The following is a 14,288-nucleotide window of genomic DNA, read 5'->3' as shown; positions in this document are numbered from 1 at the left end:
AATCCCCTTTCAGAGGCAGGTGGATTTCTGAGTTCGAGGCCAGCCTGGTCTACAGAGTGAGTTCCAGGACAGTCAGGGCTACACAGAGAAACCCTGTCTCGAGGGGGGGGGGGGTCCCTTTAAAAAATGTTTTTTTTCTGGTTTGGTTTGGTTTGGTTTTTTGAGACAGGGTTTCTCTGTATAACGCCACCACTGCCCAGCTTTAAAATGTTTTAAGGCAAATACAAATTGAATTAGGAGCTAAATACAAAATGCAATGCTGACATCCTGGTGGAGGTCCTCTTTAATCCCAACAACTCAGGAGGCAGAAGCAATCGGATCTCAAGAGTTTGAGGCCAGACAAGTTCCAGGCCAGCCAGGGCTACACAGAGAAACCTTGCTTCTCTTAACTACCTAAGAAATAGGGACTTAGCAAGGCTTGATGGCCCAAGTTTGAAATTCTAGCTATACCAGAAGACTGAGAAAGAAGGATCAAGAGTTCAAGGCCAACCTGGGAAACTCAGTAAGACCCTATTCCAAAACAAGGGAGGGCCTGGGACATTAACTCAGGAGTATACAGACTAGTCTACCATAGAGCCACGGCCCTGCTCCCCCCCCTCACTACCACATAAAAGAAAGAGACCTAACAAATAATCTTTTACCACATAAATAGCTCCTAGTGAAATATCCTTGAAGAAAGCCTCTCATACAGCTTGAAATGACTCTATTTCCATAACCAGTAGAGATTCTTCGGAAAAAAATCATCAGCTAGCTAACAGTATCAAATGGTTATGAATTTCAAGTAGTCACCACTATCATGTTTTATCCTTCTGCTCCTTAGTCCCTACAAGTCTCCTGCTCAGATCAGATGGCAGTCAGAGTAAGGCAAACGGCTAATAAACAGCACAAGGCTTCTCCATAGTAATAGCCCACTCCAACCAAACAGCAGCAGCAGCAACACCACCACCACCACAGACAAAATTGGCCCAGGAGAGAACCGCTGAGCAAGGTGACTACAGTGTGTGGGGGCAAGAGATTAGTGGGAAAGATTGTGTCCCCACACAAAAGATCCAATCACAAAGAAACTGGGAAAAGCCTCTACAGAAAATGATCTGTTCCAGCCGGTGGTAGGTAGTTACACACACCTTTACTCAAGCACTTGGTAGGCAAAGGCAGGTGGGATCTCTGATTTCAAAGCCAGTCTGGTCTAGAAACACTGTCTAAAAAAAAAAAGACAGACATACATAATAGAAAACTTTGCCGGGCGTGGTGGTGCACACCTTTAATCCCAGCACCCAGGAGGCAGAGGCAGGCAGATTTCTGAGTTCAAGGCCAGCCTGGTCTACAGTGAGTTCCAGGACAGCCAGGGCTACACAGAGAAACCCTGTCTCTAAAAAACAAACAAACAAACAAACAAAAAACAACAACTTTAGTATATAACCAAATAAGGTCAGGTCCAAAACAAAAAAAGATCTACTCAGAATAGACTATTAGTTGCCCTACATTATCACCAAGTATCACATTCCCCTATTTTCTGCTAGAATTTGTTCCCACCACACAGGAAACAAAAAAGTAAAAGAACAAAGATAAACTTGCAACAGTCCCTAACCTGGAGATTCTTTTGCTGAAGAATAGCAATGTTACATAACTCCAAAAAAAGGATCTTACAAAATTAAAGGTCTAACACTACAAACTGGACAGTTCAGCAGACAGACAGCTCATGCTCTCTGGGCCAGCTCACCCGACTGCCTCAGGTGGTGAGAGGGTGGTGGTGGAGGCAGGGGTCTGGAAGTAGCATTACCCCTATGCCCATACCACTTCAGAACGCATGAATGGTAGGGCAGACTCACCTGCACCCCCTCCACCAGCACTACCACTGCTGTGCTGCCCAGGCAAGGTACAGGACCCCAAGTCCTGCAGCTGGTGAGTGGCAGAGCATGAGAGGTGGGTTTATAGGTGATGCCCTCATCCTTCTTGCTACCTACTATAGCTGGGAGAGTTAGCCCTGCCCCTCACTGGGGCAACACAGTGGATCTGGCCCTGATAAGGAAAACAGAGATGTGCCAGCCCTGACAGTGAGAGTCCTTGGATTGCCCTAGCCTCTCACCCACTGCAGCACTTGGGAGAGGGGAGAGTGGGCCCAATGCTTCAACTGGGCAGCACACTGCTGGCTCTGGAGGCATGAGTGAGGCAGCCCAAGAGGATGCAAGTGGGAGAGCTGACCGTGCATCCCTCCCCCACCCCACCCTCAGCTGACTAGCTCAGCTACCTACCACCCAAGCCCACATCCAGGGCTTTGAATTGGCCCACCCCAAAATCTACTTCATCTGTGAACTGTTGGAGCATGTGAAAGTGCTGGTCTTGCTAGTCCAAAGCTGCAGGATCTCCATGACACAGGGCATCAACAGGACAACCACTGATGAGCATCCAATATTGATGGTGTCACAGAAGCCAGAGACTTTGAACCAGACCAATGACTCATTGTAATAAACATTCGCAAGCAAATGTGTAGACAGAGGGGTGTACTGTGGTACATACTGTAACACACAGCTTCTACAACAAGGTGGGGGTTTTTTTGTTTTTTTTTTTTTAATGGTTTTTCGAGACAGGGTTTCTCTGTATAGCCCTAGCTGTCCTGGAACTCACTTTGTAGACCAGGCTGGCCTCAAACTCAGAAATCCACCTGCCTCTGCCTCCCAAGTGCTGGGATTAAAGGTGTACACCTTAATCCCAGAACTCCTGAGGCAGAGGCAGGCAGATCTCTGAGTTTGAAGAAACCTAGACTATATTGCTAGTTGCAGGCTAGCAGGTCAGCCAGAGACAACCTCTCAAAAACAAAACAAAGCCAAGGAAGAAAAAAATGAGTCAGCTTCATTTTATTAGAGATGAACATCAATGCCACAAATTAGTGGGTAGACTGAACACATACCAAAGAAGCACATTCTAATCAATTATAATACCTTCAATTTCAATATAACCACTAAACTAGACTCTTCTTCAATATTTGTGCCATGTATTCTAAGTGTAGAGAAAGAAAAAACAAAAATCAGAAGCTGTTCGGAAAACTTTTCATCCTTTTCTTGAAAGGTTAGGCACAAAATCCTTGACTTGATATCACACAGAATTAAGTCACAAAACTTTACATTTAAAGTTAAAATGTTTTAAATCATGGAATGAAATATATTTACATCATGTCCTTTTACTAGGCTTTCTCAATTTTTGAAAGGAAAGGTTTCTATGAAATACAAGTTAGAAAACCTCCAAGAAGAGAAGTACTTCTGAAACAACCAACCCTTGGTAGGCTAAAACACAAGGTTTCAAAGTTCAGGGCTAGCCTGGACCAGACCAGGCTGCATCGCAAAATTATGTTTAATGAGAAGAAAAAAAAAATACCACCTTTTGCCTAAAGAAAAAAAATTTAACATTCATTCTCTTAGCTTATGAGAGTCAAGTTTTTGTTTTTATGGGGGAGGGGAAGATGTAGGGCAGTTGGTGATAATGTTCTTCAGCCAATGTTGCTATATAGCCTACAGGCCTGAACTCTCAGCTTCCTAATAAAGGGTTGGCTTTGTTTTGTTTTTCAAGACAGGGTCTCACTATGTAGCACTGGTTTATCCTGGAACTTACTTTGTAAACAAGGCTGACCCCGTGTGGTGGTGCACACCTTTAATCCCAGCACTTGGGAGACAAAGGCAGGTGGATTTCTGAGTTCAAGGCCAGCCTGGTCTAAAGAGTGAGTTCCAGGACAGCCAGGGCTACACAGAGAAACCCTGTCTTGAAAAACAAAAAACAAACAAACAAAGGCTAGCCTCAAACTCTAGAGATCTGCCTGTCTCTGCCTCCCAAGTACTGGGATTAAAGACTGCACCACAATACCCTACCACTATAACCTACCCAACTTTTAAAAAGGTAGAACTAGCTGCCACCACACAAGTCTAGTGAGCTGAATTTGACTCCCAAACTCCACGTAAAGATGGAAGAAGAAAACCAACTACCACAAGTTGCCCTCGGTTTTCTTTGTTCAAGACATGGCACACATGCAAACAAATGTAAACACACACAAAATAAAGTTTTTAAAAAGCCAAGAAAAGGTTATTAAGTGTATGTGCCAACATTTGAAGAGCTCGGACATGAAGATCAAGAGTTCAAAGTCATGCCGGGCAAGATGGCGCACACCTTTAATCCTAGCACTCAGGAGGCAGAGGCAGGCGGATTTCTGAGTTCGAGGCCAGCCTGGTCTACAGAGTGAGTTCCAGGACAGCCAGGGCTACACAGAGAAACCCTGTCTCGAAAAACCAAAAAAAAAAAAAAAAGAGTTCAAAGTCATCACTGGCTACATACAAAATTGGACTTAGGCTACATGAATGAGAGACTGTCTCTGAAACAAGGGATGTCTCAGGAGAGATGTCTCAGCAGTTAAGAGCACTGGTTGCTCTTCTGGAGGATGCTAGTTCAAATTCCAGCACCCATGTCAGTCAGCTCAGAACTGACTGTAACTCCAGCTTCAGTAGATCCAATGCCTTCTCTGGCCCCTGCTAATACTGGCAGACACAGACACATATACACATGAATAAAATTTCATTTTAAAGGAGCGGGGAAAAGAAAGGAAAAAGGAAAAAAGAAAATGTTGTTTAAGGAATTCTAACAGCCAGTTTTTGGACAAAGATTTCAAAAAAACAAAAAATTATTAGTTAAGTGTAAAAATCTCATCAAGAAAACAACCTTTGCCAGGCAGTGGTGGCACATGCCTTTAATCCCAGCACTTGGGAGACAGAGGCAGATGGATTTCTGAGTTCTAGGCCAGCCTGGTCTAAAGAGTGAGTTCCAGGACAGCCCGGGCTACTCCAAAAAAAGAAAGAAAAGAAAAGAAAAGAAAAGAAAAGAAAAGAAAAGAAAAGAAAAGAAAAGAAAAGAAAAGAAAAGAAAAGAAAAGAAAAGAAGAAAAAAAGGGAAGGAAGCAAGCAGGCAGGCAGGCAGGCAAAGCAAACCATGAGGAAAAGCCAGTAAGCAGCATGATCCTCATGTCCTCAGCATCAGCTCCTACCTCCAGATTCCTGCCCTGTCTGAATTCCTGTTCAGATTTCCAATGATGAACTACAATGTGGAAGTGTAAACCAAAAAACCCTTTCCTCCCCAAGTTGCTTCCAGTGGTACTTCTACACTACAACAGTAACCCTAAGATATATAGTGTATAAAATACTCAAAAAATAAAAACATTTAGAAAAGCAGTACAGTACTATAACAGAGGAAATTACCAACACTGCTCAAGTCATGAGTTAATTCTGGCATTAAGTTCTGAGTATTATCTTTAAGGGTGTGTGTGTGGGGGAGAGACCTCTACATACACATGTGCACCAATGTGCTGATCCACAAAGGCCAAGAGTGTCAGATATCTTGGAACTGGAGTTACAGATAGTTAGCTAACACATGGGTACTGCAAACTGAAACTGGGTTCACTGGAAGAGCAGCAAGTGCTCTTAGCCCAAGCTATCTCTCCAACTAGCTATCTTTAAAGACAGGGGGAAAAAAGGTCACAATGGTGATAACAATTTATAAATCCTGCATGTCAGGCTATCACAACTTTTCCTCTCAAGCTGTATTCCATGCAAGACACACCACTTTTTTCAAACCATTAAGCTTCCACATTAAGGATTCTATAATTTGGCCGGGTGTGGTGGCGCACGCCTTTAATCTCAGCACTTGGGAGGCAGAGGCAGGCAGATTTCTGAGTTCGAGGCCAGACTTGTCTACAGAGTGAGTTCCAGGACAGCCAGGGCTACACAGAGAAACCCTGTCTTGAAAAACCAAAAGGATTCTACAATTTAAAAAAGGAAACATCATGGGCTGGTGAGATGGCTCATTGGGTAAGAGCACCCGGACTGCTCTTCCAAAGGTCCAGAGTTCAAATCCCAGCAACCACATGGTGGGCTCATAACCATCCGTAACAAGATCTGACGCCCTCTTCTGGAGTGTCTGAAGACAGCTATAGTGTATTTACATATAATAAATAAATAAATCTTTAAAAAAAAAAAAAAGGAAACATCAACTCTCAATTACAGAAGTTTTTATCCAACTTTTCTTGTTTCTATTTTACTTGCCTGTTGGCTGTTTCTGTGTGCCAAGACATCAAGCAAAAGAGTGGGTAAATCAACAGCAGCCAACTCTGGAACCTGCTAGAAATTCAACTCAGAAAATCAGGCATGATGGGCTCCTGCCTAAGATTCCAAGTTGGGAGAGATGATAAGATAATAGATTCAAATAAGGTTAAGGCCAATCTAGGTGACATAATGAATTCCAGACCAGCTCCAACTACAAAGTAAGAAGATTTGGTCTAAAAAAAAAAAGGGGGGGGGGGAAGGACAGCTAAACTAAATTAGGCATAATGGCACACCTGGAATCTCAATTTTAAGAGGTAAGAAGCAGGATAGCCAGGTGCACAATCTTAATCTCAGCACTTGGATGGCATAAGTAGGAGGATCTCTATGAGTTCAAGGCCATCCTGGTCTACATGAGAGTTCTAGGAAGCCTGGAATACCTAGAGAGATCTTGTCTCAAACAATTAAAAAAAAAAAGAGCTGGTGAGATGGCTCAGTGGATAAGAGCACCCGACTGCTCTTCCGAAGGTCCAGAGTTCAAATCCCAGCAACCACATGGTGGCTCACAACCATCCGTAACAAGATCTGACGCCCTCTTCTGGAGTGTCTGAAGACAGTTACAGTGTACTTACATATAATAAATAAATATTTTAAAAAAATAAAATAAAATAAAGAATTTAAGGTCACCCTCAGGACAAACTGGGACAAAATCCTGTCTCCATAAGTGGAGACAAGACAATCAGAACTTCAAGCCATCCACGCCCCTACCACAAGTTAAGGGATACAAAAACTGTCTTGAAATCAAAACAAAACTAGAAGGGGAGATGAAGGCGGACTACAACAGAGATCGGTCTAGGCTATAAGGCAACATCGCACACAAAAGGAGACAGGAGAGGTGGGTCAGCAGTTAAAAGCACGTTTCTGTTCTTCTAGAGAACCTGGGTTCAGTTTCTAGTACCCATGTGGCAGCTTACAACCATCTGTAACCCCAGTTCCAGAGGATCTACCTCTTCTGACTTCAAGGACACCACTGACACATACAGTCACACACATACACATGACAATTTTAATTAAACACAAACACACACACACACACACACACACACACACACACACACAAAACCTATGGGGGGCTACAGATATGGCTTAGCAGTTAAGGATGCTGGCTGTGCTCCTCCAAAGGACCCAAACCCAAATCTGGCTCCCAGCATCCCATAAGGGACAGCCCACAACAACCATCTCTAACGCCAGCTTTTGGGTATTCAGCACCCTCTTCTGATCCGCATGTGTGGGTACACACATGTGACATACAGATACACACTTATACATATAAATAAAAATAAATTATAAAGTCAAAATAGTGTGGCTACAAGGTCCAGCACGATGGCTCAGCAAGTAAAGAAGCCTGTTGCCAAGACTGGCAGCCTGAGTTCCAGGACCCTCTTGGTAGAAGAAAAGAATCAACTCCCTCCCCAAGAGTCATATGGTAAAAGAAAACTGAATCTCAAAAATTGTCTTCTGGCTTCTTTTCCACATTGTACCACAACAAGCACACACCTATACATAGAGACACTGCACAAATAATTATATTTTAAACAAAATCACAGAAACAAGTGTTGTAAAGCTCGGACCTGGAATGCTTAGCACTGCTGATGGGTTATAAAGTGGCCTAGGGGGGCTTGAGATGAGGCTCAGTTGGCAGAGTACTTGCTTTATATACACAAAGCTCTGAGTATGGATTAAATCCCCAGTACCACAGAAAACTGAACTAATGATATACCTCTGAAATGGCCTTGGGAAGTAGATGCTGGGGAATCAGACTTCTAAGGTCATCCTCATATTTACAGCAGATTCAAGATTAGCCTGGGATACATGATGATTTAGTGATTGATTAAGACCATTTCATGCTCTGTCAGGATATAGTTCAGTTCCCTGCACCCATATCAGATAGCTCACAACAACCTGTAATTCAATCTCTAGAGGGATCCAATGCTCTCTTCTGGCTTCTATGGGCACTTTGCACACAAGTGGCATACATATTCATATCCATTTTCTCTCTCTCTACAAACACACAAGAATGCACAATTAAAATAGCCAGATGATACATGCCTTTAATCCCAGTACTCAGGAAGCAGAGACAGGCACCAGCCTTGTCTACTTGAGTTCTAGGCCAGTCAAAGCTACACAGTGAGGCCCAGTGTCAAAATTAATGAATTAAATTTAAAAATAAACTAGTATAGCTGCACAGAACTAGCATGAGGGTTTTTCAAACACAGTCACCACATAAGTAGGCTAGCCTACTTCTGAGTATATCTATGTTGGACACCCGAGTCTCCATGTAGAAAAGTATACAGGATAGTTAAATAGAGCTCATGTTGATACTTCAAGATATCTCATTATGTACATGTAAATATCCCCAGCCCCCAAAATCTTTTTTAACCAAACCCCAGTTTATCATTGCACACATGCCTTTAATCCTAATATTTGGCAGAGGCAGGTAGATCTCTGAGTTTGAGGCAGCCTGGCCTACATAGTGGTTTGAACTACATAGTGAGACACTGTCTCAGAAAAATAAAAACAAAGACCTTAAACCTAAGAGCACCTCTGGACTCAAGCATTTAGAATATGGGATAGTGAACCTGTAAGGAAAAGAAATAAAAACAAAAACAGGTCAGGCGTGTGACACATTTCCGTTAGTACCAGTACTTGGAAGGCAGGCCAGCCCAGTCTACATAGTAAGTTTGAGGCTGGCCAGGGCTACATAGCCAGGCTACTGTCAAAACAACAACAAAAAATAGTAATTCTAAATTTAAAACCACTGACTTGTATACCTTAAATGGATAAATTATATGGTGTGTGAATTGTATTTCAAAAAAAAGCACTTTTTTACAAGGCAGATGAAAGAACTTAATCAAATCCTATTACTTGTTGGTTAGAGAGTCCAGAGCTAGCTGGGTGGTAGCACACACCTTTGACCCCAGCATTCTGAAGGCAGAGGCAAGTGGATCTCTGGGAGTTTAAGGACAGTCAGGGATATACACAAAGAAACCCTCCCTGTCTTAGGGAGGCAGGGGATACAGAGCTATTTGTTGGGAAGACCAAAATCCCTGGACAGAGGAGCCTCTGCTCGTGCTCCCTCTAAGTGAGAGCTGTCTTTCCCCCAAGGCATCCACTACTGCTACCATCTAACAACCTACTTCCTTATTAGAGCGCGCGCGCGCGCACACACACACACACACACACACACACACGCACACACACAAAATGGACATACACACAATGTTAGGTCTCTGTTAGTTACCTGTCTCACTCTTTCCTCTGACCACATCTTTAACTGCGGGACTCTTCTGCTCCTATGCTGGGTGGAGGATCTACTGGCCTATCTCTTATGAGCAGAAACTACACTACAGATCATTACTTAAAATTATTTAAAGTGTGGCTGGGAGATGGAGAGATGGCTCAGAGGACCTGAATCACATCTCCTACAATTTCTCTAACTCCAACTCCTGGGGGTCCCCGCTGACCCTCCTGGGCAGTATGCATGTGTAATACAAAAAGCTGACAAAACACCATATACTTAAGAATAAAATGTGGCTAGTAAAACAAACCAAGCCTACCACCTACTATTAAAGCTACATCACAGCCAGGTGTAGTGACACACTTGTTTTTCTGTAACTTGTGAGACAGAGGCAAGAGGTCAGGAATTCAAGATGGGGGGAAGGGGACAACACGACCAAACTGATTAGGATAAATCCACTTTGGTAAGTAATAAATGCTTCTCCACCATGTACAAGACAGGCATGGTGACATATACCAGTAATCTAGCACTTGGGAAACTGAGGTAGAATTACAATGAATTTCAAGGTCAGTCTGAGCTGCAGAAAATGAAGATCCTACCCCTAGGAAAAAAAGAAAGGGATGTGGACTAAGGAAAAAAACTCAGTGGAAGACAGCATGCCTATCAACTGTGGGAGGCCAAGAGCTGCATTCCCAGTAACACAAAAGAACACACACCGACAAAAGAAGGCTAAAGTGATGAAGACAAAGTTGGAAAGATGTGGTGGTATATACACGGTAATCCCAGCACTTGGGAGGTAGGCCAGTCAGGGCTTCATAGGAAGAGCCTGTCTTGGGGGGTGGGGAGGGGGCGGGGCAGGGAAAAGTTGTACACACACCCACACACACACACACACACACACCCATTTTAACAACAATCTCTGAAAGGTAAGATTTTTTTTTTCCCCGTTTGAATTACCTGTATGTTTTATAATGAATCTGCAATTTCTGTAACAAGAAAAGTATGCAGACATCTTTAGAACGTAAGTCATTCTGGCTCCAATTTTCACTATCTGGCCAGCAGCCCACAGGTACAATCACAGGAAACTAACACCAATTGACACAGGAAACTAACACCAATTGACTCCAATTCCTAGAGGATTGTGAAGATTAAAACAAGGATCATAATAAAAGAATGACTTGACCAACTAGTAACCTACTGCAAAAAGATTTGAAAATTATGTAGACTTTCTAACTTCAAGCCCAAGCCCTTCCGTCCCTTTCCATCTCATCTGCATCACTGCTCATGATAGTGTTGTGAATTTTTATTACAAAGGCAAAGCAAGCAAACCTTTGGTGGGAGATGTTTTTAAAGCACTTGCTATAATAACCTTGGGCAAATAAGTCACTTTCCTTTGTGAGGAAGCCAAGGCACTGAAGGAAAAAAAAAAAAAAAAAAACACAAAACCTTTCAACTGTCTGTAACATTCCCTCCCCTACTGCTAATGGATCCTTGAGAAAAGAAAACCCAAAGGGTAAGAAAGAATGAGAGAATGGAGACCTAGGCTCTGGAGCCAAGAGCCATTCTTAAGAGAAACAGGTGGTGGAGAAGAAGAAACCAAGAGAACCCATAAGGTTGCCAGCTAAAGTAACAGCTGAAAGTTTCAGCTTTGCTTTACCATAAGCATGGCTTTCAGTCCTCCCTAGGTCATGATCAGAAACCACACTCTCAGGCAGTAAAACTACTAATATAAAAACTAGTATAGAGAAAAAAAAAAAAATCAGTGCCGTTGCAGTTTGTCCATTCTAACCTCCATTTCCAAGTACACCTGTTAATGCCCAAACCAAAAAGAATTCTAAGCAATTCCATCTTAAGACACGGTCATTCTAAGGATCTAAAAGGAAACGAACTGTGGAAAAAGTGCAATTAAAACCTCTTCCACTCAGAGACTAGAAGACAGAGAAGAGATCTTTTAAAGGTTAAGTTCCTTTTAAGTGTGCAAAGGGTGTTTGTAACCTGCTAACAATGCAGACGTTATCAACAGACTCTTATGCTCTTCAAAACTGTTCAACAGCTTTTATACAGCATTAACTCTGAGCACCAGAAAGAGATTCTGTTGGGCTAAAACAAGCTCGGACCAAAATCTCACACTTTCTCCCCGGAATCAGTCTCTACACCAATGAGAAGCTCCTTAAGAAGCATATGCAATGGTCGGAGAAAATTAAAACAACATCCTGCCAGAACCACCACAACCGAGACACCGCCACCGACTTTAAATCCAAAGCCTGGTACCTAGCGAGGGAGGCACACTCCGGAGCCGTCCGCGCTCCTGGGTGCGAGACTCGAGCCCAGCTACTAGGCCTTGGCTGGGCGAGCGAGCACCTGATGTGGGGGGTAGGGCGAGGCCAGGCGGCCCCAGGGCGAGAACTGTAAGAGCTCCGGAGGCTCCGGAGGAGCGCTGCCTTCTAGGGGCGGGAATCTAGGACACCCCCGGGGGTGGGCACGAAGCACACGTGGGGCGACAGGGTCAGGGAAGCGGCGTCTCGGGCAGACAGCCGCGATCTCGCCCCGCGGAGCCCGAGAGGACGACTCGGGTGCGGTGCAGGAAGCAAGCCCTCGGGGCCCGGAGAGTGGAGGCAAAGGGCAAGGGAGCCGGGGCCGGGCCACGAGGAGGGCGGGTCTCCCCGGGAGCAGGGGCACGCGCCAGGCGGACGCGGAGGGGGCCCCCGAGTCCCGAGCAGTCCGCGGCCTGGTCCCCGGGGTGCGGGGAAGCGGGAGCGACCGCGCCCGGAGGGCCCTGGGACCCGGAGCCGCCCGAACCCGACCCGCCCCGCGGCGCCTCCCTCCAGCCTCCCTCTCTTTCCCTCCCTTCATCCCGCGGCCCGTTATCCTGCGGCCGCCGCACTCACCAGCGGCTGCACCTGAGCCCGCCGCCGCCTCAGCTGCTGCCTTGCGCCTCCGCAGCCGCCGCTGCCTCGCTGCTGAGGCCGAATCCCGGGGGAGCCTCCGCGTCCCGCCGCCGCTGCCGCCTCTGCCTCTGCCTCTGCCGCTGCCGCCGCCGCCGCCGCCAGAGCAGAGCACCCCAAAATGGCGGCACTTCCGGCACCTACCACCGGCGGGGAGGGCCGCCGCGGAGGGGGCGGGCGGCGAAGGGGAACGTACCACCGCGGCGCCGAGCCCAGCCGAGCCGAGCGCCGCGCAGGGGCGGGCGGAGGGCCGGCGCTGCAGCGCCCCCTCCGGCCCGGGAGTGGAGGAGCAGCCGCGCTGAAACCCTGGGGGCCGCGGGCGGAGCCCTCAGCCCCGGGAGCTGCAGGGGTGCATCTCTTTGTCTCAGAGCTGCACTGGAGGGAAGACCCCGGCCTGGGAATCTGAAGTTCTTGCCTCTGCGCACCGCACAAGCTGCACCTCTGGCGGGCAAGCAACGCAACGCAGCTTGGCAATGAAAAGTACACAGAATAAATATCGAATGAATGAATGAATGAATGAATGAATGAATGAATGAATGAATGAATGAATGAATGAATGAATGAATGAATGAATGAATGAATGAATGATGGGTGCTTGGCTAACACTGGACGCGGGGCACACCCTTTCTTTTTGCACATCAGCGTACAGACAACTGCATCCAGGCCTTCCTTCTGGTGGAATGTGTGTTGCAAGCTTTCAGAGTTAGGGAAGTGCCTTGTACAGAGATCATCAACTGCATGCATGCACAAGCTGGCAAAAATTCCTGCGGCACCAGGAAGCTCTTAAGTATTCTATTAAGAAACTATCCAGTCCAAACCTACCCTTCTTAGAAAAAAAAAATTAACAATAAAAACATTTTTTAAGATTCCAGCCCCCCTTTTAGGATTCGGTATTCCTACCCTGCATCTAGATGGATTCACACATTAAGTGTGTTGTTTATGCCACAAAGTCTAGACAGTGAATTGTGAGACAATGAAATGCAGATTGAGAAACAAAACTTAGTTCTGGGAGGTCCGGGCTCCATCAATTTACAAATTACTCATGAGTTGGCAATTATTTCTCTTTATCACTTAGCTTCCTAAAGAAAAAAAAAAAAAAAAGATATACCTATAAATGCCGGTTATACCCTACCCTACCACACTCACAAAGGCAGCCCCCACCCCTGCCCCAAGCAGTAGCCAAGGGTTTTCCCCTGTGTTAGAGGCACAATCATGTAGATCAAAACAAATAGCCCCTAGGTTGTTCATTATCAAATTACCTAATTGTACTGTAAAGCTTTGGGGTTTTTTTCTGAGACAGAGTTTCTCTGTGTAGCTCTGGCTGTCTTACAACTCCCTCTTGTTACTGAAGCTGGACTCAAACTCACTCAGCGATCTGCCTGCCTCTGCCTCCCCTGAGCCTGCCTCTGCCTCCCCTGACTGAATGCTGGGATTAAAGGCATGTACCACCACACCTGGCCTGTTCTTTCCAATTTTCTTTTTCTTTTTTTTTTAAAGATTTATTTATTTATTATATGTAAGTACACTGTAGCTGTCTTCAGACACTCCAGAAGAGGGCATCAGATCTTGTTATGGATGGTTGTGAACCACCATGTGGTTGCTGGGATTTGAACTCCGGACCTTCGGAAGAACACTCGGGTGCTCTTACCCACTGAGCCATCTCACCAGCCCCTCTTTCTAATTTTCAAATTGGTTTTATACCTTCATGTTGTTGATTGATGGGAATGGAATTAGAGATGTGAATTAGTTGCATATAGATGGATAAGTTAGGAAAAACTAGAGTGGTTATGAAAGATGGAACACTGATATTTTTAACCAGTTCTTGAATAAGACTCTTGGCAAAAAATCTGTTAGGAGAAAAAGTTAGTCCTGCTGGTAATGGAAGATTTCTAAGAGTCGTTAGTTAGGGTTACTGCAGAGAATTTATTACATAGGAGGGATAATGATGAAAATGATGTTGTGTTGTTAGGA

The 14,288-nt window shown here is 45.1% G+C and overlaps 1 protein-coding gene across 5 annotated transcripts in view; it reads right to left on the bottom strand.

Moving 5' to 3' along the window:
- The window catches only part of Celf1 (CUGBP Elav-like family member 1), a 79,619-nt gene extending 67,096 nt beyond the window's left edge, over nt 1-12,523 (bottom strand). For 2 of the 5 annotated variants that reach the window (XM_021193624.1, XM_021193623.1), the window contains exon 1: nt 12,261-12,523. The gene's annotated coding sequence lies outside the window, so the exon portion shown is untranslated. The remainder of the gene's footprint in view (nt 1-12,260) is intronic. The other 3 variants (XM_021193622.1, XM_029536516.1, XM_029536513.1) reach the window with 3 other exon arrangements.
- Between the last annotated feature and the right edge of the window lie 1,765 nt (nt 12,524-14,288).

Source organism: Mus pahari, chromosome 3 (assembly GCF_900095145.1).
Source record: "Mus pahari chromosome 3, PAHARI_EIJ_v1.1, whole genome shotgun sequence".
Taxonomy (NCBI): Eukaryota; Metazoa; Chordata; class Mammalia; order Rodentia; family Muridae; genus Mus; species Mus pahari.
This window is presented reverse-complemented; position numbering and strand designations above follow the sequence as displayed.